Genomic DNA, 22,269 nt, shown 5'->3' on the forward strand with positions numbered 1-22,269 from the left:
ATGAGTATATTATCAAACTTATTGCTATGACAGCTAACACAGTCTCAGCATAAGTGTCATCTCTCCATTTGGACTTGGCCAGACCAATCCAATTTCATAAGCTTTGCGCTCCTACTCTTGAACGGATCTGGCCAAGTCCAACTACTAGAGGGGTCAATCTACTTCCACAGAACTATCTCTATTTTCCTTGTGTCTCAGTCCGCTCGGGCTGCTATAACAAAATACCATAAACTGGATGGATTAGAAATAACGGTATAGTTATTTCTCTCAGTTCTAGAGGCTGGGGAGTCCAAGATCAAGGCTCCAGCAGATTCGGTGTCTGGTGAAGGTCCTGCTTTCTGGTTCACTGAGCCTCTAGCCATGTCCTCGAACGGTAGAAGGGGTGAGCTAGCTCACTGGGACCCCTTTCATAAGAGCAGTAATCCCACACACGAGGGCTCTACCCTCAAGACCTAGTCATTTCCCGAAGGTTCCACCTCCTAATACTATCACTGCAGGCACTAAGGCTTTAACATATGAATTTTGTGGGGATCATAACACTATAGTTCTTACTTTTTATTTTAGCTACCTCTGAAACATAAGCTATAAGATTGATGGCTCCTTATTCAGTTATGATTGCTTTATGTGTCTCTCTTAGCCGCTTCTTAATTACTCGTGTATTACTGACCTTACATCCCATCATCATTGAAGAACTGGATATTTTGAAGCTTTCTACTCTTTCTTTTCTTTGTTACCACCGTCACATTGCTGTGAATGGCACAGTATTGCTTTGGCAAGCAATTTTCTGGGGCTGACTTACAAATGCCCTTTGTTGGAATGGGCTGAAATAAGTCACATGTTTTCTTTACTGCCACCATATACTACAACTATTTCCTGTGACTATACCCTTTACAATCTACCCATCTGATTGTAGAATATTTGTAAACAGATGGATACATGTATCAGTGTGTATGAGAATGTGCTCCTAATTATTTTATACCTGCCCACGCTGACTTTTACAGGGCTCATATTGATACAGTTTTCTATTTAATCCAAGTTATCTACTTACTGAGCAGCCACAAAGCCCACAATATGTAACGATTGCCCTATGCAAACACAGGACAGAAAAAGAAGCGTAAATCATAGTCTGTCCTCAGCAATTTATAATCTCAACAGAGGCAGAATAGAGAACGCCCCAGTATCAGAAGGTAAAAAATAGGAACTCGTTTTCCCAATCTTCTAAATAAAACGTAGTAGCCTATAAGCCTTCTTTGATGTAGTCTATGCCAACTGGACTATTGGCAAGTCCTGAGATTATTTATTAGAACAAGTGACAATTTGCAATTTGGTCATCACTTAAGATCAACATCTCAGCCTCAATGCATTTTTGTTATTCTCTGATCATCCTACATATTTTTTTGGAGGGGGGGAAATTATATGCTGTAGCAAAATGAACAGTTTGGAAAAGAAGATCTCTAGACACATCCTTTGAAAAATCCCAACAGTCTACTTCCTATCATACTTTTCATTTTTCTTTTCTCACACACCTTTTCTTTTGCCAATTTCCCTTAAATAGCCTTCTTCAAGGGAATCAGTGGGGTGATACGCAGGAAGGCGGCAACTGCAGTCTTTTTACTTGGTGCTCAACAAACATTACAGCAAGACGCCAAAATACTAAGGCTGGGGACCCCGTGATGAATCAGACACCGTCCCTACCCTGGGAGAACTCAGTCTTATGCTGTAGTGGTGTCCGTCTTGGGTGGGGGAGGCTGACATTAATCAACCTTATGCCGTTCCTCTTTAATGTCGTATCACTAACCTGTTTGAAATTTCTAAGATCTTTCATGCTTGAATTGTGCAGGAAAACTTCACATTTTTGACATGGGGAAAGGGTCTTCTCATTCTGCTTCTTAAGATCAAATATCGTCCTTAGATAACCTGGTTTCTGCTGTTCAGGACAATGTACGTTATCGCCCCCCACTCCCTAACCCCCACACCACAAGGCCTTTTTAAATGAAATTTTCATGACTGACATTAGACTTGAATCGTTTCTCCATCCCTCATTCTGCATTCTTGTCACCTCTAAAGTCCTTTTTCTGCTTTTCTTCATGATCCATCTCTTCCCCCAAATCTTCCCATTGTTGAGCTCCTTACATAGCATATTGCATTTAACCCTCTACCACGCACGCGCTACTCAGTGACTCCAGGGTTGGAGAGATGTTAACTGAAATCTAGTGGGGAATGGGCATGACGTGCTTAGAATCTGAAACACAGCTCAGTATATTTTCTTAAACTTACCACAAAAGGATAAGTTCTGCTCTTATTTTAACCCATAGTACATTCACATTTATATATAGTCTAATAGTTCTAGAAAAACAGACAGAAAAAAAATCCTACCTGGCAGTTCTAGCCACAATGGTCTGATGCATCGTAAAAACACGTGCTAAACATCTGGACCGAGAGAAGGGAGTTTGTTTTTTGTTTTTTTTTTTTTTTGTAGAGACAGAGTCTCACTTTATGGCCCTCGGTAGAGTGCCGTGGCTTCACACAGCTCACAGCAACCTCCAACTCCTGGGCTTAAGCGATTCTCTTGCCTCAGCCTCCCGAGTAGCTGGGACTACAGGCGCCCGCCACGAGAGAAGGGAGTTTTAGTAGATTAGCGTGCAAGAAGGCCTTTAGCGTTCTTTATAATTATCAGCACCAAGAGTTCGTATTATAGGTCATCCATGGTCTAGATCAGGTGTTAATTTGTGCTGTTCTACAACTCAGAATTCACCTTCTCTTTGAAATAACATCCCCAGTGGTGGCTGCAGTGTGCCACACAGGCCTCCCTCCAAGAACGGAGATGAATTTCCCCAACAGCTGGCAGTGATGCTGCAGAACAGATCTCCTGGGGGAGGTAGAAAAATAGCTTCCCAAAGATGCCCACTTCTTCCTTTTTTTTTTTTTTAATTGAGACAGAGTCTCACTTTGTCACCCTTGGTAGAGTGCCATGGCGTCACAGCTCACAGCAACCTCAAACTCTTGGGCTCAAGCAATTCTCTTGCTTCAGTCTCCCTCATAGCTGTGACTACAGGCGCCCTCCACAACACTCAGCTATTTTGTTGTTGTTTAGCAGCCCCAGGCCAGGTTCGAACCTACCAGCCCCGGAGCATGCGGCTGGTGCCCTAACCACTGAGGGATGGGAGCCCAGGTGACAGGATCATGGAAGTGAAAAAAATTGGCTTCACCTGAGCCAATTTGGAAAAAGAAACACAAACTTATTTATTTTAATAAGGAAAAAGAAGATTTAAAAAGACAGTTTAGGAATAAGGAATTAATTCTTTTTTATTTTTTGCAGTTTTTGGCCGGGGCCGGGTTTGAACCCACCACCTCCGGTACATGGGGCTGGCCCTACTCCTTTGAGCCACAGGCGCCGCCCTTTTTTTTTTTTTTTTAAGTGTTTGGGGGTTTCGTGTTTGGCTTTTGTGCCTACAAGAACTAAGGCTATCACTTTCTGGAAGAGATGACTCCTGACTACTGGCTAATGAAGCAGTTATTTTCTACAGTTACATTAAAGTCAGGGAAGGGCAGGATTTAGAGGATCAAAGGTCCCCTCCCAAGAAATGTGTCCACATAAGTGTGACTTCTGGAGATTGTGCCCCCTTGTTTGTCTGGCAAACACCTTCTCTTCTTTCAAGATAGCTCCAGTGACACCTCTGGGAAGCCTGGGGCTCCCTTTGGCAGTTGTCTGCTCTGCCCCTGGGGCTCCCCAGCACTCTGTGCAAAAGTCTCTCAAATATCACTCACCACATTTTATCCGGTGATCTGTTTACACACCTGAATGCAACTCGGTGAAATTCAGTTCCCACTGCAACGCCCCACGCTTGTGCTAGGGCAATGCCTGACCCTACGTCTCAAAGGCGAGGAGGACTCTGGCCTTTAGAAGCTGCCTCCTAGCGTGAGAGACAGACAAGACACAGCTGCTGACGGTTCTGTGTTAATAGCTGGAGAGCATGACACAGCAGGGAGGTGACAGGAAGGAGGGGCCTGCAGGGCCTTCTTTCATATCCTTAGCCCTCAGCAGGGTCGGGCACATAACAATCTCCATACATGTTAATGGAGGGAGAGAGAGAGGAAGAGAAAAAAAGAGGGTGGGAGGGATGGAGAAAGGAGAAAAGGAATCCACAGAAAAAACACTTTTCCTGTCCCATCTCTCTGCTGTTTGATGTCACACTCATTAGTTATTCTAAAGGTGGTATTTTCAGATAGTTGGGGATTCAGTGCTCCGCAGCACCTCACGCGGTACACAGTAACCGTCACCATTTGTTGGAGATAACTCATCGTCTGTCCTGTATTCGCCTGTGGTCCCACAGCACATGTTCATAAGACGACCCTCCCAAGATGTTCACAGAAAAGAGAATGTAGAGGTCGCATCTGCTGAACCAGCAGCACTACTCCCAGCTAATTCCTTGGTCCTGCGTTATTAGCCCTGGAGGCTCTTTTGCCACCATCAAAGAACTTAACTAGTATTTTGGTCCCCTCACAACCTCATTTGTCATCCAGTTTCCCATTTCTCTGCCAGTTTCATCTTTGCCCCTCATCTAGGGTTACGTCTGGCAGATGGAGAGAGGAATCTCATTTCAAGGCTCTGCTGTCTGCATCCCCGAGCTGCCTCTATTTCACCAAGGAGAGAAGGGAGGAGGGACGGGCGTGACCAGCCTCCCCCAGAGAGGACAGTGTAAAGTATTCCTCAAATTTTCATCTTCAATGGCCGGTATCACTTAACTCCCCCTGGGAGAGACTATGCTTAGGCCCGCAATATAATCTCTAGCTATCCCGATGCCAAAATATCAATTACGGGTTCATCTGGATGATGGGATAAACGGGAGTTCAGACCACTAGAACAATGACGTAAGTCAGGGCTGGGGGGAAGGTGTCCAAGGAGATCAAGCCCCAGGACAGAAGTCGGCAAAGTAGAATTCTCCACATCCTTGCAGAGTGAGTAACTTAACTCGAAACTTCTGTTTGTCTCATGAGGAGAAGCTCACCAGCAACTTCCTGAAAGCGTTTCATTTTCTTCTTGAAGGTCCTAATTAGAAAGTTGTTCACACTCCTATAGTACCCCAGCTCTACCGGCATAATGATAAGAGAATCCTGAAAAGGTAACTGATTTGTAATGAAAAATAAGTGGTTTTTTTTTTTTTTTTTAACCATTGTGGTGCCCAGCTCCCAAGCTATGGACCGGTATCTGTCCATGGTCTGTTAGGGACTGGGCTGCACAGCCGTGAGTGGGCTGGCCGGCAAGTGAAGCTCCATCTGTGTGTACAGCCACTCCCACAGCTCCCATCACTGTCTGCTCTCTGCCTCCTGTCAGATGTCCTTTGCCCCCTCCACCCCAGTGAAAAAAATTGTCTTCCCTGAAACAGGCCCCTTGTGCCAAAAATGCTGGAGACCGCTATTTCACCAAGAGCACATGTGACGTGATTCCATTTATAAAAAATACCTAGAATAGGAAACCCAAAATACCTAGAATAGACAGAAAGGAAGCTGGTAGTTGCTAGCGACTGAGGGAGAGAGAAATCGGGGAGTAATTCCTTAAGGGGAACAGAGTTTTTTGTTTGTTTTTTTTGCGGTTTTTGGCCAGGGCTGGGTTTGAACCCGCCACCTCCAGAATATGGGGCCGGCGCCCTACTCCTTTGAACCACAGGCACCACCCGGGGAACAGAGTTTTATTTTGAGGGGGTGAAGATGTTTTCCAATGAGACAGAGGTGATGGTTGTACAAGACTGTGAATGACGTAAATGCCACTGAATCTTTCACTTTCAAATGGGCAATTTTATGCTATATGAATTTCACCCGGATATTTTTAAAGTGTGTTAGACTCAAAGGACTCATTACTTCTCATTGTTCAACAATCTGCCACTCCCAGTAAACAAGGATTTTGTTCCCATTCCATAGTGATAAGAGGGATTTAACAGGTCTCGAAGGTCTATAAATATTTGTCACCTTTTGGGCTTTCTTGGAAAAAGCCTCATGTTTCCCTGAATGTTTTGAGCAGGGAAGTAATTCAAACCAGCAACCCCTGACGGGCCTGACCCCTGTGGTCTAATTGCACAGTCAACAGCTGCAGGGGTAGCAAGAACGGCAGCTACTTATCTGCAGTTACGAGGTGCCAGCCAGGGAACTCAGGGTCAAGTGCGCCAGCCTGTGCTTACCAGACTGCAAAACCCAGCCAGACCTGCGTGGTGACCAGCTGTGTCCTGGGGAGTGGCACTGAGGGGTGGAGACATCAGACAAAGACTATGGGTCATTTTAATTGGGTAGAAGAAAATGAAGGCCTTGCCATTTCCACAGACTTTCAGGATCAAAGGAAATCAATTTTAACAGAGAGAACAGGAGGCCCTTTAGAAGAGAGGCAGCTTTTAAATATTTCTTCTTCTTTATGCTAAGAAGAACATATGCTTCGAAAGCCACCTGCTGTTAGTATAAAGAGAAAGCCAGAAGCTTAAGGGGGATAAAAACACATTTAGAACAGAGGTAAAAAGAAGGGAAATTACTAAAGATGTACCAACAGCGTGGCTGAAGGTTTGACGAAGAAAAGCAGGTGGTGGCTGCCAGAGCTCACCCAACACCTTCCCCTTCACACCCCCACATGGCACCAACAGCCCTGCCCAACCCACCGTCTGACCCCCTCACTTTGTCTCAGGCTCTATGTCTTTATATGTCTCTAATCTCTCTGGTTTTGATCTTAGCACATTATTTCCTACAAAGGCTTTGTCTCCCCTCCTGGACTTAACACTTTGAGCACTTCCATCCAGGATGCACTGGATTGGGTCACTACTGCCTTGGGTCACATCACCCACCTTTGGCCTAGCCCAGAGATGTCACTCTTCATCACACGTCCCCATAAGGCGTAGGAAAGTGTTCTGCTCTCTTTTGGTGTATCCTTCCTTTTCTCAAGGCATCTCTCAAGCCTGTGCCTAAAATAAGTCTCTAGGGCTGATTCAGACTCTTAATGGCCAGACAGCTTCATATATAGAGGGAATCTTTAAATATAATAGGAAAGCAAAATATATTAAATGCTGTCAAAATCCCCTAATTTTATTGCAGTAAGCCAATAGATTCAGACAGCCATGTATATATATATATATATTTTTTTTTTCCCCCCTCTATGTTGTATGAGAATAAAACCCATGTGGTTCTGTCATAGGATGTTCTACACAGCACAGCAGTGACAGTATTAGTTTTCTGGGAAGATTCCTTGAAGAGGAGAAAAGTATCTGTTTTCCCTGTTTGTCAGCCTATGGGATGAAATGCGAAATGGGAAGTGGCTTGTGGAGGGGGGCCCCTGTTTTCCCTTCGACAGGAATGCTGGGATGGAGTGTCAAAGTTGGGCTATCTTGGAGGAAGCAATATGGACAAAGACTGCAGTGCCTGTGTCTGCAGCTCCCACCTGGGGCAAGGGCAGCCCCATCAGCTCCATCCCAGCTGGGGTCTAGGTATTATTCTGCGTGGGGGGGTGGTATGTTTTAACTGCAGAGGAAACACATTTAGAATAAATCAGGTAGACAAGCAGACAGGAAGGAAACTTTCCTTACACTTCTAAACCAAGGAAATGTCCTGATTTCCTTTGAACCTGCCACAGCCTCTCCAAACTCCCTTCCACTACTCTCCTTCCTTCCCACTCACTCTGCTCCAGCACCCTGACCTTCTGCTGCGCCCAGAACACCTCAGTTCTGGTCCCTCCTCAGGGCCTTTGCAAAGCTGCCTCCCCCACTTGGAACACGCCCAGGACCAAGTCCCTCCTCCGGCCGTGGGAGGTGACACTGCAAATCGGGCTCCCACCCCACCCAGCACTGCCAACCCCCTCACTCTGCCCGACCTTTTCTTTCTACCACGCTTCTCCTATCCCAGTAAGGTGCTCTTGGCCGTGTCTCCCTCGGTGCTAGCACAGGGAGCTCCACAGGGCAGGGTTTTGCACCTGCTTAGTTCACTGATGGGAACAAACATCAAACTGTACTTGGTTCACTGATGCGTCACTAAGAATTTTCCAAAAATCTGTTACTCCTTTTTAAATAATCACATCATTATTATTATTAATATTATTATTATTATTGAGACTGTCTCACTATGTAGCCTTCTGTAGAGTGCTGTTATGTCACAGCTCACAGCAACCTCAAATTCTTGGGCTTAAGCAATTCTCTTGCCTCAGCTTCCCAAGTAGCTGGGACTACAGGCGCCCACCACAATGCCCAGCTATTTTTTTGTTGAAGTTGTCACTGTTGTTTAGCAGGTCTGGGCCAGGTTCAAACCCGCCAGCCCTGGTGTATGTGGCTGGTGCCCTAACCACTGAGCTATGGGTACCAAGCTAAGCACCTTATTATTATACAAGCTGTACATGTACATTGTAAAATAAATTTAGAAAAAAATCAAAGCCTTAAAATTCCCAACATCTAGTAAGATTTCTCAGATTATATAAACCCAAGTGGTTTTTATCTTCTTTTAAGTCAGCAGTTCTCAACCTGTGATTTCACAGGGGTTGCCTAATACCAAATATTTACATTATGATTCATAATAGTAGCAAAAATTACAGTTATGAAGTAGCAATGAAAATAATTTTATGGTTGGGGGGGTCACAACAACATGAGGAACTGTATTAAAGTGTCATGGCATTAGGAAGGTTGAGAGCCACTTAAAATTTAAGTGACTCCATGGTGGGGGGGGGTCCCATCAGCTAAGGAGAAATGTCATGGTAAGTGACATTTAATACCATGTAATACCAACTTTATAAGGTTTGGTGTATGAATTTAATGAAATAATGTCTAATTCTTAACTGTAACACTAAGGGGTAGTTTGTATTAATGGTAGTTGTCATAACATGTAATGTTATTAATAACGAGGAGATAATTATTTTCTTGCCTTTAATCTTATCTTTAACTTCCATCCTTCCCCTCAATTTATAAAAAGTAAGTGGCAGATATCTGCAGCCAGAGAATGGTATTATGTTATTTGTACAGGGAAAGCAGGTGGAATGCCTCCCACTCTCAAAATTCAGAAGACAAAGTCCCCACACCCACAGTACCAGGCTCTATGGTCCAGAAGCACCACAAGATGCACATTCACTTTTTACAACAGCGACAAAACAGTAAACAATGGTAACTTTATTTTTATGTTCCTTGCCCCCTCCCATTCTCTGAATTACAAAGCTTTTTCTTATGCAAAAAAAGAACTATGGTTCAGAGAATTTAAGTGACTTGTCCAAGTTGACTCAGCCGGTAAGAAGAGCTGAGAATTAAATCTAGAATTAGAAGATCATGAATCAAGGATCATTTAACTTGGTAGTTAGTGAAATACACACTAGTCATTTCTAGAGTCCCACTCACAATAAATGAAATACTCTTTAGTACTTTTCCCGCATGCTACCTTCCCTCTCCATCCTCTATATAAATGACTTACCTATCTTAATAGCCAGAAGGCCTTTTGTGGTTGGATAACTCTCCACCAAAATTTTCTTCTTGTAAAAAGGAAAATTCCCCTTCCGAGCTAAGTGTGTCAGAAGACAGGGTACGTTGCTGAGACAGCCCGGGAATCACTGCTCTTGTGAACTGTTGAGAAAAAAACAAAACATGAAGAAGTTTATGTCTTCAATCCTCTCCTTGGAAGCCTTTAAAATGAATCTCTTTTCCATTCCCTGGCAAAAGTCCGTGCCAAAGACTTTTTTCCCCCTGAGACTTCCAATTAGGTTTAGGTAATATTAAGTTTGCATTGCTTAGCCAAAATTTATTATAGGTCTTTAAAGCATTTATTATACATTGTTCTCCCTTTGAGGAGACTAAAAGAATTACATGTCTGAATATTGAGACTTCCATATTCTACCTCCAGAATTCTCGCATGCATTCTTCATGTAGTTTAGCCAAAATTCAAGAAGCTAGAAGACACAAATTCAATTTAGCTGACACATAAAGGCAGTAATCATTAGGTTATTTCCCAGTGAAAGCACATTTTTACTGAAATACAAATCACAGAGTTAAGGAGGTTAATGAGGTCCCTGTGGGTAGGTGTGCACGATCCCTTTAAATCTACCCAAATGAAAACCACAACATAACGACTATAGATGTTAAGTGGAATTGAGATGGAAAATGTCTAAGAACTCCAGATTCAACTAAGCCCTGTGCAAAATCCAGTGAAACAAGACAACCTTCTGGGGCAATGTTACAGAAGAAATCGCTCCAGATCTCAGGATGGCAATGGTCATGAGGCTCTTATGAGGGGCTGGCTTGCATGGGCTTAGAGAAAGATCCTGTTTTGGATATGAGGAGCCAGCTTATTATCAGATAAACTTCCCATTGAATACAATCAGAAAAAAAACTGGACAAAAATTATTTTTCAAAATTGTTTGAAGGTATTGAAGGGCTACCAAAGCAGACAGGACATGATAGGCTAAGATTTGGGGGAGAAGGAAAATAAAATTGAGACAAATCAGACATGTTGTACCATTTTCCCTTCTAATTTTTTAAGCAGCACAGGGTAAAACTGCTGAGAACATCATAAAATGGCTATTTAGTGGCAGAGAAAAACAATTACTAGAGACTATTATGAATAACAATAAGCCAATAAAGTGGAAAACCCAGAAGAAATGGTTAAAATTCAAGACATACAATCTGCCAAAATTGAACCAAGAAGAAATAGAAAACCTGAACAGATAAATAACAAGTAATAAGATAGAAGGAATAGGGCGGCGCCTGTGGCTCAGTGAGTAGGGCGCCGGCCCCATATGCCGAGAGTGGCGGGTTCAAACCCAGCCCCGGCTAAACTGCAACAAAGAAAATAGCCGGGGGGCGGCGCCTGTGGCTCAGTGAGTAGGGCGCCGGCCCCATATACCGAGGGTGGCGGGTTCAAACCCGGCCCTGGCCGAACTGCAACAAAAAAATAGCCGGGCGTTGTGGCGGGCGCCTGTAGTCCCAGCTACTCGGGAGGCTGAGGCAAGAGAATCGCGTAAGCCCAGGAGTTGGAGGTTGCTGTGAGCTGTGTGAGGCCACGGCACTCTACCGAGGGCCATAAAGTGAGACTCTGTCTCTACAAAAAAAAAAAAAAAAAAAAAAAAAAAAAAAAAAAAAGAAAATAGCCGGGCGTTGTGGCGGGCGCCTGTAGTCCCAGCTGCTCGGGAAGCTGAGGCAAGAGAATCGCGTAAGCCCAAAACTTAGAGGTTGCTGTGAGCCGTGTGACGCCACGGCACTCTACCCGAGGGCGGTACAGTGAGACTCTGTCTCTACAAAAAAAAAAAAAAAAAAAAGATAGAAGGAATAATAAAAGGTCTTCCATCACTGAAAAGCCCAGGACCTGATGGCTTCACTGCTGAATTCTACCAAACATTTAAAGAAGAACTAGTACCAATGCTACTCAAACGATTCCAAAAAATTAAAGAGGAGGGAATACTTCCAAAGGCATTCTATGAAGTTAGCATTACCCTGACACCCTGACTAGATAAGTACACAGCAGAAAAAGAAAACTATAGGCCCATCTCCCCAATGAACACAGATACAAAAACCATCAACAAAATACTATCACACTCACTTCAACAACACATGGAAAAGGCGGTGCCTATGGCTCAAAGGAGTAGGGCGCTGGCCCCATATGCCGGAGGTGGCTGGTTCAAACCCAGCTCCGGCCATAAAACTGCAAAAAAAAAAAGAAAGAAAAAACACACATGGAAAAGATGATTCACCACGACCAAATGGGATTTATCCCAGACACACAAGGTTGACACGTGATGTGATACATCACATTAACAGAATCAAGGACAAAAATCAAATGATCATTTCAATAGATGCAAAAAAAGGCATGCAGTGAAATTGAACATCCTTTCAAGATAAAAACCCTCATCAAACTAGGTATAGAAAGGACATACCTCAAAACAATAAAGGACGTATAAGATAGTCTCACAGATAGCATCATAATGAATGGGGGAAAATTGAAAGTCTCGCTTCTGAAATCTGGAACAAAATAATGATGCTCACTTTCATCACTTCTATTCAACATAGTACTGGAAGTCCTCGCCAGAGCAATTAGACAAGAGAAAGAAATAAAGGACATCCAAATGGGAAAGGAAGAAGTCAAACTGTCTGTATTTGCAGACGACATTATCTTATATTTAGAAAAATCTAAGGATGCTGCCAAAAACTGCCATAACTTGTGAACAAATTCGTAAGTTGCATGATACAAAATCAACAGCAACAAAAAAAAATCAGTAGCATTTCTATATGCCAACAGTGAGCAATATGAAAAAGAAATGAAGAAAGAAATCTCATTTATAATATCCACACACAAAATAAGATACCTAGGAATAAGCTTAACCAAAGAAGTGAAAGATTTTTACAATCAAACTATAAAACGCTGATGGAAGATTTAAGAAGACACGAAAAAATAAAAGCTATTCCATACACACAGAGTGAAAGAATTAACCTTGTTAAAATACAACCTAATGTGCCTAATGCAAGGCTACATTTCTAAACTATTAAGAATAGAGTATGAATGTCTTACCACAACAAATAAGTAAGCGAGGAGCTGGTTATGATGTAAGCATTCCACACTGTATCTCAAATCAGCACATTGTATGCTAATCATACATATAGTTATGATTGAATGAAGAATTTAAAAAAATAATAAAAAAATAAATCCACACCCATATCACCCAAAGTTATCTACAGATTCATTGCAATCCCTATCAAAATGCCAATGATATTCTTCACAGAAATTGAAAAAAAAAAATCCTAAAATTCATATGGCATTGCTAAAGATCTCCAAATAGCCAAAGTGATCCTCAGCAAAAATAAAATAAAATAAAGCCGGAGGCATCACAATCCCTATCTTCAAAGTATAGTAGAACCTCTGTAGCTGCCCACCTCCCTGCACTAACCACCTCCTTAAGTTGACCTAATTTTCATAGACCAGACATGCACCACATATACTCGAGAGAAGTTCCTTATGTTGACCACTTCCGTATGTTGACCAATTCGTTACAGCCCCTTGGGGGGTCAACATACTACAAAGCTGTATAGTACAAAGCTAATGTAACTAAAACAGCATGACACTGACATAAAAACAGAGACACAGGCGGCGCCTGTGGCTCAAGGAGTAGGGCGCCAGTCCCATATGCCGGAGGTGGTGGGTTCGAACCCAGCCCTGGCCAAAAAAAAACAAAAAACAAAAACAGAGACACAGACCAACGGAATAAAAAACCCAGAAATATATCCACACTTTTACAGCTAACTCATTTTCAACAAAGGGATCAAGAACATGCACTGGGGAAAAGACAGTCTCTTCCATGATGGTGCTGAGAAGACTGGATATCCATATGCAGAAGGATAAAACTAGACCCCTACTGTCTCACTCTATACAAAAATCAAAGCCAAATAGATGAAAGACTTACTATGACCTATGTGTTATACAGACATAATGGAATATTATTTAGGCACAAAAAATAAAATTACATCATTTGTAGCAGCATGGATGGAAACGAAAGACATTTTGTTAAATGAAATAAGCCAGGCACAGAAGGACAGATACCCCATGTTCTTGCTGCCATGTGGGAGCTAAGAAATTGGTCTTGTGGAAGTAGCGAGGAACATGGTATTTTCCAGAGGACATAGAGGAAAGTAGGAAGTGGGGTTGAGTTCAAAAATATAGTTAGATGGAAGGAATACATTTTAGTGTTTGGTAGCACAACAGGACAGTTATAATTAATTTATGTATATTTCAAAATAGCAAGAAGAGGAAACCTGAATGATCTAAATACAAAGAACTGATTTAAAATGTTTGAGTTGATAGATAAGCCCAATTACCCAGATTTGATCACTGCACATTGTAGGCTGATATCAAAATATCACATGCACTCCATAAATATGGGCAAGTAGCAAGTGTTCCTAAAAATTTTTTTACATACAAATTTTAAAATAAAGAAGTATGCTTTAAAAAATTTGATGTTGGCTGGTATTGGGGCATTCTAGTGTGACTTCCACAACTCCGTAACAAAAAGACAACTAAATTTTACGGACGAAGGACTTGTGTCTACTAACAAGATAGACAAATGCCGATTAGCACATGGGAGGTTCCTCAACATCACTAATCGTTTGGAAAATGCAAATCAAAACTACGAGTTACCACATCACACCCACTCGAATAGCTATTATCAAAACTACAGAAAGTAACAAGTGTTGGTGAGGTCGTGGAGAAACTGGAACACTGTTGATGGGAATGAAAAATGGTACAACTGCTGCAAAAAAACAGTCTGGCAGTTCCTCAAATAAAATTACCATATGATCCAGCAATTCTACTTCTCAGTATACATACAAAAGAACTGAAAGCAAATAAATTTTTACCAATCGTTACAAATAAATTTTAGCAAGTAGGCAAATTGGCAAATACAGAATCCACGAATGAGGTTGGACTGTATTTCTATGTCTGGTTTCAAGTCCGAAATCTAGTTACCTTTTCTTAAAATTCTTCCCATTTAGACAAAATAATCCTGATGACGCATAATCCAAATTTCAGGACTAGTAGCTAGGTGTTAGCTAAACTAAACTAGTTGCAGGAAGCCCAGTTTCTGTTGAGGTAGCAATTTACAACTTGTTCCCTGCTGAACACTTAGGTTCGGAACCACTGTCCCATCTCTACTCATTTCCTTTCTCATATTCTCGGGGAGAACTTTACAGAACATTTGGAAATGTTAACAGTATGTCTGTAATTCAAGAATGAATATAGCTGGACATTTTTTCAAATACAAGAAAAAGACCAGCAGAAATGAGGCCATATATGTTTGGAACCCCAGACTAAGGAGGCAGAGGAGGGGGAGGAAGAGTAACGTGATCCTTCAGGGACTCAAAGGTAAACTCCTGTGAATAAGTTGCACAGCGGACTTTTTCAATCGTCCATGGCTCAAATAGGAGGTTTTGAAGCCCCTGCTGTCTGCAGGGTCACTCTAAAAAAATGAGTGCTCATGAGTAAGTTGCTTGTATTTCAAACATTCGGTCCAACAGTCAGCAAGATCAGGTATTAGGACCACATCTCCAGGATTTGTTTACTTCTGAAAGTCACGATGCCTGTGAACTGGCACTTGATAACAGATTGTAACAGAGAAACTATAGCTGAATTACTCTGCCCAGAGACAGTAATGGGGCTGCTGGCTGGGATAGGTTTCTATCAGGACAGCTTTTGTGTTGCAGACAGATCCATCACTGTCACTTTGAGCTCGTCTCCTCACTGGTTCTCAACAGCGTCTGGCAGAAGAAGCAGTGGCCCCAGTTCTGGTGGCTCTCGGTGGACAGCAGGACCTGAACAGTGATACTCCTCTTTTTCCTCCTGTAAGGCCCCCAACCTGACAGCAGGGTACAGCAGGAATGATCTGGACTTCAGGCCAGGAGACCCATATCCCAGCCTTTGCTAGATAGCAAATTATATTGTGAGGTTGAAAAAATGACCTCCTTCCCCTTCTCCTTGACTTTGGTGCAACAGCAGGCAGAGAACAGAAGTGCCGCTCCTCCACCTCCCATCTGCCCAGCCTCTTACCCAACAGAGCTTCTGAGAACGTGTAAAAGATCAACTTAAAGCTGTGTGGTTGGAGATTCTGTCTGAGATATCTCCATAACCCTGTGAGAATGGCCCACATCACCAAGTCCCAAAGCTGCAGATGCCGGCAGGGGTGGGGAGAGAGGGGAACACTTACACACTGTTGGTGGATTGCTAATTAATACAGCCCTTTTGGGAAAAATAAGGAGAATCCTCAAAGAGCTAAGAGTAGACCTTCCAATTTGACCCTGCAATCCCATTACTAGGTATCTGCCCAGGGGAGAAAGAACCATTTTAGCGTAAGAACAGTCACGCTCAAATGTTTATAGCAGCTCAATTCACAATCTCCAACATGTGCCAACAGCCCAGGTGCCATCAACTCGTGAATGGATTAATAAAGGGTGGTATACGGGTAGTGTAGAGTTCTGCTCAATCATAAAAAGATGGAGGCCTTACATCTGTGTTTACCTGGATGGATTTGGAGAAATTCTCCTAAGTATCAAGAATGGAAAATCAAGCATCTCATGTACCCAATACTATGTTGAAACTAGCAGATTAACATCTACAGGCCCACACTGAGAGAAAAACCCAGTGAAATTCAAGGGGGTGGGGGGAAGGTGATAGGTAAGTTCCCACCTGACCAGTACCATGCAGACCTGGGAGAAGCACTCAAAACAACTCACATTCCACCTTACAAACACCACCACCGTCACCTAACCACACATACCCTCATAATGAACTGAAATGGAAAAAAAATTTTAAAGCTGTGCAGTTGCAGCTATAAGGGTGGAAACTCTACAGCCCTTGGCACATGGAAGCATCTTCACAGACGCCTCACCCACAGGAGCCAGCTCGGAGGTCAATGCTCCCCACCATCGCCCCCAGATCTTACAATTTTCTACTATTTCTCTTCACAGAAAACATTTTAGCCATGCTACGAGCTTTTTAGAATTTTACATTTTCTTTTGATTTTTATTAAAATATTAAAGGGCTACGAGTGTGTTTCTGTTCCATGGACGAACTGTGTAATGCCGCGGTCAGAGCTGTTAGTGTGCCTGTCACCAGGACGGGAAACGCTGTACTCAGTAGGTAAGTTCTTATTCCTCCCCTCCCCGTCCCACTCCCTGCTGTGCTCCCCCAGGCTTAGTTTCAAGGGCCTTTACACTTCAAGACGGGGGGGGGGGGGGGGGGGGGGGGGACACATCGTTTAGCTCCTACTTACTGCTGAGAACATGTGCCAACTACAAGTTTTGGCAGCCTGTGAGCTTACCATTCATTTTTGTTTCTCGTCTTCCTTTTGCTGCTAAACTTCAGAGGCAAATGGTCCGTATCTGTTATCTCCATCATCTCAGCACTGTTCGCTCCTTAACCCCCTAAATCACTCCTGATTTCATGATTCTATTCAAATTGCACTTATTTTTTTTAAGAGACAGAGCCTTACTTTGTCGCCGCTGGGTAGAGTGTCATAGCGTTATAACTCATAGCAAATCCGTATTTTTTGGCTCAAGCAATCCTCTTGCCTCAGTCTCCCAAGTAGCTTAAAACTACAGGCACCCACCCTCACTCCGGGCTAGTTTTTCTATTTTGGTAGAAACGGGGGTCTTGCTCTTGTTCAGGCTGGTCTTGAACTGAGCCAAACAACTCAACCACCTCGGCCTCCCAGAGGGCTGGGATTATAGACGTGAGCCACCACACCCAGCTCAAATTGCACTTTTTTTTTTTGGTAGAGACAGAGTCTCACTTTACTGCCCTCGGTAGAGTGCCGTGGCGTCACACGGCTCACAGCAACCTCCAGCTCTTGGGCTTACGTGATTCTCTTGCCTCAGCCTCCCGAGCAGCTGGGACTACAGGCGCCCGCCACAACGCCCGGCTATTTTTCTGTTGCAGTTTGGCCGGGGCTGGGTTTGAACCCGCCACCCTCGACATATGGGGTCAGCGTCCTACTCACTGAGCCACAGGTGCTGCCCCTCAAATTGCACTTTTGAAAGTGACTTTTACCTCTGAAGCCCAAAGAAGAGTCAAACCCAAATGCTCAATTTTTATCTGTCTCAACAGCCCTCATTCTCCCATCCACAGCCCTGACACAGGATACTGCTATTTGGATACCAGAAATTTTCTGTCCCTTTAGTGTCCCTGATACTGTGCTTCCTGGTTTCTTTTAGCCTCTATGTACTCTTCTTCTCCACTTAGAAATCTCCAAAGCAAGGCAAATATATTCCTTGTCAGCCATAATGACACTGTAGTTTTTCTGAGACAAACACCTGTCATTCCACTTTTTCATTCTGTCATTCTCCACGCCCGGCTAGTTTTTGAAAAATCTTATTTGTTTCCTTCTCTGGATGTCTATGTCATCTGTTACCCTGTCGCCTAATCTAGGCTCTCAATTACTCAGGCCTGACTTGCTAAATACCCTATTATTCAGGTCACCTGCCTCTGTTGTACCTTAAACGTTACTGCCAGATTAATGCAGCAAATTCTGCTCAAATTAAGTGACTTCCTTTCTATTAAACACATAATGATTCCTCATTATTCACAGAATAAATGTCTGAGGCTTATTTTCCCACCCCACGACCCGGCCCCACTTTACCTATCCAAGCTTTTTCTATACCCTACCAGCCCCGTCACAACTTGTCTACTGTGGACAAACCCACGCCCTTGCTCTCCCACAAATATCCAGCATGATATCTAGAACTCGAAGCCTCCCTTACCCTTGTTTTCCCTTGACCTTCCACTTAACATTGCCTGCGCTCTTCCCAGTAGCCACCCTTCAGTGCTAAGTGGCTTCTAAAAGAACTATCGCTCGCAGTCAAACCAGAGATAGGCAGGGAGTGGCAAAGCAAGAAACGGAGGTCTTCTGCATTTGTGATGGTGGCATCAGAAGGGTCATTCCCTTATGGAGGGTGGAGGAGGAAGAGGAAGAAGGGAAAAGGAGGGGGTTTTGTTTCACTGCTCAGCGAAAGTACGAACAGAACCTGAGCGCCGTGAGCTGAACTGTTGATTCTTCCCTGTAAAGTAGCACACAGACAAATGCCTCCGCTGCTTGTGTGAATTACAGATCAGCAAACCCATCTGCGTCTGTACTTCCACCTTCCCAAGGGCAGCTGTTCACACACACATCTTGGGAAATAAACTGCATCTCTCTGACACTGGGGAATGAACGGCTGTTAATTTCTGTTATTCTTAAAGGAAAATCTGGGGTTCAGGCATGAAAGTGTAGGCGGACTTGTATGGGGTTGTGTCGTGAACTGCTCACCAGGCACGGATAGAACTCTGGCAGACTCTAATGAGCCTTTTCTTTCCAGAGTACTACCCTGTTTCCCCGAAAATAAGACATACTCTGAAAATAAGACCTACTTACAGGAAAGATAAGACGTCCCCTGAAAATAAGACCTAGCGCGTCTTTGGGAGCACCCTTAAAATAAGACACTGTCTTATTTTCGGGGAAACAGGGTATTGCCTGAGCTGAGGCTGGGAACCCAAGCTTCCCGACCAGATGATTAATATTATTTATCCTCCAGACATGATGCTAAGACAATAGTCCCTGAAACCTGTAACCTTCTTGAAGCCTCTCCTGAAATTTCTATTCTCCTATTTTTATTTCCCTATCTCTTTCTAACTCTTTTTTTTTTTTTTTTTTTTTTTTTTGCAGTTTTTAGCCAGGGCTGGGTTTGAACCCTCCACCTCTGGCATATGGGGCCAGCGCCCTACTCCTTTGAGCCACAGGCGCCGCCCTCTAACTCTTTTTATCTTGTAAAGTACTTCTTGAATCAACTCTACCCTGCTCTTCTTTGCTGAGATGTGAGAATACAGTAGAAAATCTTCCCCAACTAAACCACAAAGAAAACAACTCACCCCCTATTCATTTGTTTGTTCTTTGGAAGTGAGAACAGATTTCCACTGACAGATGAATGCCCTAGCCTCTGATGAATCTTACCGGTTTCAGTCATGCCTTTATTTTGAGCCCTATCAACATAGATAGTCCGTAACCTTTTAAAAATGTGATTTATTTTATATATTGCTTTGTAAAGCCTGTTGCTGAAATGCTGATGGCCTTTTCCTATGGAAACTGTGATAAACAGTCACCAGGTTCTCGGGCTAGCTTGTGCCTATGCGTCCGTAACACCACTGCAATAGCATGAAAGGAATCCAAAGTCTTTCTGAGTTCCTGAATCCTCTGGACATAAAGGCAGGCAGGAGAGGATGTGTCTTTCCAGGGATCCTTTACGTCAGTGGTTCTCAACCTTCCTAATGTCACAGCCCTTTAATACAGTTCCTGTGGGTTGCAACTCACAGGTTGAGAACCGCCGCTTTACGTATACAACCATGTATACATACATGCATAATCATGTATACGTGTGTATCTATATATATAGATGTATAACCTCAACCCTTTGTTTCCTTTTTTTTGAGACAAGAGTTTCATTCTATTGCCCAGGCTAGAGTGCTGCGGCACCATAGCTTACAGCAACTTCAAATTCTTTGGCTCAAGTGATCCTCTTGCCTCAGCCTCCCGAGTAGCTGGGATTACAAGCACCCACCACTACACCTAACTAGTTTTACTATTTTTAGTAGAGACGGGGTTTTGCTCTTGCTCAGACTGGTTTCCAACTCCTGAACTCAATCTACCCATCTTAGCCTCTGAGAGGGCAAGGATCCTGATTTTCTTAACATAAAAATCAGATACAGATTCAGCAATCTCACTTCTGCGTATACATCCAAAGCACTTAACACATTGCTGACTTGTTATGAGTCACCCAGTAACGTGAATAGTTTCTGCATAAAATTGCCGATCAACAATGGGTTAAAATGGTAGGGCACTAAGTGATTCTGTATTATAAGCAACTGACAGATGAGGAGGGGAGAAAGCATAAAACAGGCCGAATTTTACACCTAACTTTTTCCATAGTTTGGATTACTTCCTAATGATATTATCATAGATGTGGAAAAGGAGTTTAAAAGGAATAAAGATTGCTAAGGCTCACTACAATTTCTTTGATTGTAAACATTTTTCTACATGTATGTTAATTAGTATTTCTTTCTTTTTGGGAAATTTTCTATTAATGTTATTTGACCTTTTATCTGTTTCTACACAAACTGGATAGCTTTATTTAAAGTTATTCTCTGAGGCTGGGCGCAGTGGTTCATGCACTCTGGGAGGCCAAGGCAGGTGGATCGCTTGAGCTCAGGAGTTCAAGACCAGCCTGAGCAAGCCCAAGAGTCTGACTCTAAAAACAAAAAAAGTAGCCAGGCATGGTAGTGGGCACCTGTCGTCCCAACTACTGGGAAAGCTGAGACAAAAGGATCTCTTGAGCCCAAGAGTTTGAGGTTGCTATGAGCTATGACTCCATGGCACTCTATGGAAGGCAACCAATAAATAAAGTTATTCTCTAAAGCTTCTGGTACTGAGATTCTGGAACCCTCGTGAGTACACCCTTTCCAGTTACCTGTACACTGCTCAGAGGCATGCAGAGAGCATGGTCTGACCAGCTGGGTTCCAACCCAGGTTCTGCTACCTACTGTGTGTCTTGGGAATTAAGTTACTTTATTCTCAGGGCTTTAGTTTTCTCACCTTTATATGCGAATGACGATAATCATTACCCATAATCAGTGGTCGTCTGGATTAAGAGTCAGCAGACAGCAGGCACCCAGCGTGGGCGGCCAGCCTTCCTGCAGAGGGCGCTCCACACGTGCAGGGATGTCCCTGCTGCTGCGTCAGTGCCCAGCAGAGCCTGGCTCTCAGAGGACTTCCTTTAAATGACTAGCCCACAAGACACTCCTGAAAGCAGAAACGTGACCACGAGTCTGCAATCTGCACTTTTCAGTTTTTCACACCTTTGGAGGTAAAGACATGGATCAGCCTGAATATGGCAAGAAGTGATACAATGCACCTCAACTTCTGTAACACAGTGAAACCAGAGCTTCTCGGAGTCTGCAAAGAATGGGCAGAAACTGCCACCTGGGTCAGGACATTCCAGCTGCCCAGATAGTTTCTCTTCCCTCCCACCTGATTTCAGAGGTCGGCTTTGCCGCCCCAGGTTCCCGCTGGGTCTGCCTTGGAGAATCAACACATTTGAGTTCTCTGAGCCCAGCTACATTCACAAGTTAAGCTGAAGAATTTGTAAGAACCTTTTAGGCCTATTCTCCATTTTTCTTTGCCTGAGAAACTGTTTGTAGCAGTTTCGATCGGGTTTAATGAGCTATAATTTACATGCAGTAGAATTTGCCCGGAACAGGTTTCCACATAGATGGGCACAGTCATGTGACCACATCACGATCAAGTATAGAACACTGCTGTCACTCAGAAAGGTCCCTCATTCTCCTTTTGTAGCAATCTCCTCCTCTGTCCCCAAGCCCTGGCAACCACCAACCTGATTTCTCTGTCTATGGTTTTGCCCTTTCCCACATTTCATAGAAATGAGCCCCCGTCTGCGGCCTCCTGCACCCGGCTTCTTGCATCCACCTAATGCTTCTGAGAGTCTTCCATGTTGATGCCTATGTCAGTAGTTCAGTCTTTTTTATTTCTGTGTATAATTTTTTGAGCAAATTAAAAATTTTCCTCTTTATATCCAAAAATAAATGTTTGACGCTTCCTATTTTTATAGAACCCCCACGAGATGCATGCAAAGAATTTTTATAGGCCAGGCTCCGTGGCTCGCACCTGTAATCCTAGCACTTTGGGAGGCCAAGGAGGATGGACTGCTTTGGGCTTGGGAGTTCAAGATTAGCCTGAGTAAGACAAGCCTG

At 43.3% G+C, this 22,269-nt stretch overlaps 1 protein-coding gene across 4 annotated transcripts in view; it reads right to left on the bottom strand.

The window, feature by feature from the left end:
• CRACD (capping protein inhibiting regulator of actin dynamics) overlaps window positions 1-22,269 on the bottom strand; it is a 238,238-nt gene that overhangs the window by 103,672 nt on the left and 112,297 nt on the right. For all 4 annotated transcript variants that reach the window (XM_053606052.1, XM_053606055.1, XM_053606051.1 and 1 more), the window contains one exon: window positions 9,418-9,566. The gene's annotated coding sequence lies outside the window, so the exon portion shown is untranslated. The remainder of the gene's footprint in view (window positions 1-9,417; window positions 9,567-22,269) is intronic.

This window comes from Nycticebus coucang, chromosome 10 (assembly GCF_027406575.1).
Source record: "Nycticebus coucang isolate mNycCou1 chromosome 10, mNycCou1.pri, whole genome shotgun sequence".
NCBI classification, from domain to species: Eukaryota; Metazoa; Chordata; class Mammalia; order Primates; family Lorisidae; genus Nycticebus; species Nycticebus coucang.